The following is a 3,903-nucleotide window of genomic DNA, read 5'->3' on the forward strand; positions in this document are numbered from 1 at the left end:
TTATTTGTTTTGCATTTTAAGGGAGTTGGGTGGCGTATGGGCGGAGAGTAGAAGCTTAATTGGTCGAGCTTGTGGTTGGCGTACTCGGGTTAAGGGTTTATTTGGGATAAATAATATGGTTAAGTTATTCTGCCGATGTAGTGACGTGTAGTGGTTGAACCCACTGTTAGGTTTAGTAAAATTTGATAGACATACGCCTAAAATGACCGTTTGTTTTGAAATTAGTTTCATCAGATTGAAATTGCTGATATTGAAAGCCACCAATAGTAAGATTAAGAATTATTAAATATAGACTTAGGGCAAACTATATTTTTTGGTGGTTGCCTAAAGCAGGCAATGCGCGACAATATACGGTATATCACGGTAAACTCGTGTGTTGTCACGGCTCCTTGTAATTGCCCTACAAAGATTTGGTCACAAACCTTACCCGCGCCCATGCAAATGTGACTATGAATATAACCTATGAATGCCTGTAAAATGACTAGTCAAATGACGTCGTGCAGATAAAATGTGCGACAGATGTAAAGAGGCCTTTATTCGCTGTCTGGGAACACTCTTTGTGTTGCTTTGGGCCATGTTGTGCGAGAATCACAAATTGTGGTGTGTTTGTTGATTCCAACACAACCCTGGCGGGGATAGCCTACACTATCGAGTGTGGTAATTTGTTAGACCTGTCAGCTGCTCACTCTTCCAATCGTTGGAATGAGACAGCTGTGCGGTGCTGCCAATTTGGCAGCGTAATGAGACATAATGGTCATGTCATGCAATCATTTAGGGACAGCTCGCGTTTGAGTCTTGACGCGACATCAACGCTAACAATTATTTCTGGAAGTTCGCATTTTTTTGTTTTGGGTTCTCCCATCACGTTGATTTTGTTGAATTATTATTTCTTTAATTATTTTATCAATCTTAAAGATTGTATTGAAATCTCCCATTAGCTCTTCCTCGTTAAGTCTACGCTACTAAACACGTTGAAAGGCTTGGAAATGTTACGGTCTTAAATTTCGAAGTTATTTCTTTATAGTTCACGAAACAGTCTAAACTAAGTTGGAGTTTAGAAGAAAACTTAACTTTTCCTAATAAAAATAATAATGGAAACGGATTTAAGGAAGATACCTATTTTGCTTATTTTTTCCATTGTTATTTTTTTTTTTGGTTTTGATAAAAGGAAGCTCATGATACAAACCAGAGCGCACCTTCTTGTTTAGGTCTATATTTTCGCGATTATATATGTATTCTGATTTTTGTTCACGTGCTAACGCTCGGGTATGTTGGATCTCATGGATCCGAGTTGTGATACCCTTTGGATCGCGCGCAATGTGCTTACTGCGTACGAAAAAGGCATCGAGTGGCACCCTTGTTTCGTTCATTCAAAATGACATTCATTCATGGAAATGAGGATAGATACATTTTGAATGAATTTTCACTATGAAAAAACTTGTGTGATGGGTAAGTATGCAGGTATCGTTCCTTTTTTATAATTTTATAAATTGACTAATATTTTATTCTTTTGTTTCGTTTCAGCTCATTACTTCTTTAAAAAACATGGCTTACGTCTAAAGACACCCAAACTGAAAGAAGTCCATATAAATCGGCAATTGGAACAACAGAAAATGAAAAACTGCAACAGCAGCACCACCATCACCAATCCTTGTATAACGCACTTGATCCCACTGCTGATCCAATTTCAGCAGTAAAGACTGATGACACTTATGAACCCTTGAATGCTGCTGGTGCTGCTGTTGCTTGTGCACCGGTAACCAATACACCTGTAGATTCGTTATATTATGCGCTACAAGCAGTCATAGAAGGTATGAGTGCGAGAAGCCGCACAAAAGTTTGATCTTTCAAAAACTGTTCTTGGGCGAAGAGTACGCAAACATCCACAATATGAAAACGATACGTGAAAATCGTGTACTTACAATGGCCTATGAGAAGTTGTTTTTTTTTTTTTTTTTGTGATATGCGCTGGATAGGTTCAGTACCAATATAATAGTTTTGTAATACAGATATTTGGCAAGCGAGCATGGATTATGTTGGAGCAAAATACTCAACAAAAAGTACAACGTTAATCTGTTTTCTAAAAGCACAAGTCTTGCCCAAACCCACCCAGAATCTGTCTGTTTAATAGTTAATTATAAACTCTTCATACCAACACCATGCCCAGTATAAATACACAGCGTCAAGGTCGATGGTATTTTGGTGGTATTGCTAGCGCTGGCGCTGCTTGTTGTACACATCCACTAGATTTAGTTAAAATTACGTTACAGACAGCAAGGCAAATTATCTGTTTTACAGTTGATTGCAAAAGTGGTACGAGAACAAGGTGTCCTAGCCTTGTACAATGGCTTATCTGCATCCATCCTACGTCAGATGACGTACTCGATGACTCGTTTCGGCATATATGAAGCAGGCAAGAAACAAATCAATACCGATACATTCCTTGGTAAAATCACCTTAGCTGGTTTAGCAGGCACCGCAGGCGGTATTGTTGGCACACCAGCTGATATGGTGAAGGTTCGTATGCAAAATGATGTTAAATTACCACCCGAGCAACGCAGGAACTATAAAAATGCTTTTGATGGTTTAATCAAAGTTTATCGGCATGAAGGTTTTGAGCGTTTATTTTCTGGTGCTACAACAGCCACTGGAAGGGGTGTTCTAATGACAATTGGCCAAATTGCATTTTACGATCAGATCAATGCTCCGGCTCAAGTACTTTTTAATTTTTAAAAACCCAGTTAAACTTCGTCTCTCGTTATTAACATAATACGCAAAATCGGGTAATGGGACTGCAGCACGCGATGCCTTGTTTGTTGGGGGAGCCCATCGACATAACCGACATTCGTTCAGTACTTCATCATGCTTTACGTAGTCGTGGAAACCGATAACCGAGTTCGAGTCGTCGAACCGCGATTGCTTCAATGGTGGCTACCAGCAAATTGATTCCGCCACTCGACAAGGTAGGTTTTGCGAAAATCCATTAGCTAAAACCATAGTAAATGCAAACAAAAATTTTTTACATTTTTTTTTTTTTACTTACTATTTAGGCTGACGCTTTGGCATACGGGTTCTCTTTACGTAAAGAGCGACAGCGACACTTTTGAGCACTTAATCACGTTTTGCTATGTCGGCAAAACGCTCATAACCGGGTGGGATGTTGAGAGCGGCTTTAATACGTCAATAGAAAAGCGATGTTGTAGATTGTGCGGCCTTTCTCATGGAGAATAGAACCGATTTCTCTTTAGAGCAAGCATATAGCCTGGACAGGGGGACTCAGGGTGAGTATTAAATGAAAAAATTTCTGGCTCCTAAAACACGAAACTTTATGCATGTAACCCAGAGCAATGATTTTCTTGGATTTTGGCCCACAAAATTTTCAAAGCTGAAAGAGACAATCTGTAGGTACGGTGCGAGAAACGTTGGCTAACGGCTAACTCAATGTGCATACATTACCGTGTTGAAACTTGGCCTTAAATTATTTAGCTCGGCATAGCTACACATCGTCTCGCCGCTGCTATTTAAGCTGGTGCAACGCTTTGTAACTATGTATATCCGATGTGACACCGTTTTGCTTCCCCAATGAATCAGCCTTATATTTGGCGCCTTTGCGTTCCTGCCCTTGTTATATGACTAGATACGAGTGCTCACGAAAGAGAAGGTGGATGTCCGCCCTTTTGAGATGTAACTAATAGATCATGGTATAGTTAGTAAATTCATCATAAAATTAAGAAATATTGGAAGCAATTATGCAGTTCGGTACTTGTCAGCTATTCGTAAACTGAATGCTTTTTATACCAAATTCTGTTGGCCTCGTGCCTTTGGCCGAGGGCGTATAGGTTCTGTGGCAGATTGTAGATCTGCGGTAGGGTTCTGTTGGCTTCGTTCGGGGTGAGCGAGAGC

General features: G+C 39.9%; 1 pseudogene; it reads left to right on the forward strand.

The window, feature by feature from the left end:
- Nucleotides 1-2,159: 2,159 nt before the first annotated feature.
- LOC137235008 (mitochondrial dicarboxylate carrier-like) lies at nucleotides 2,160-2,733 on the forward strand (annotated as a pseudogene).
- Nucleotides 2,734-3,903: the final 1,170 nt, after the last annotated feature.

This window comes from Eurosta solidaginis, chromosome X (genome assembly GCF_040869045.1).
Source record: "Eurosta solidaginis isolate ZX-2024a chromosome X, ASM4086904v1, whole genome shotgun sequence".
NCBI lineage: Eukaryota > Metazoa > Arthropoda > Insecta > Diptera > Tephritidae > Eurosta > Eurosta solidaginis.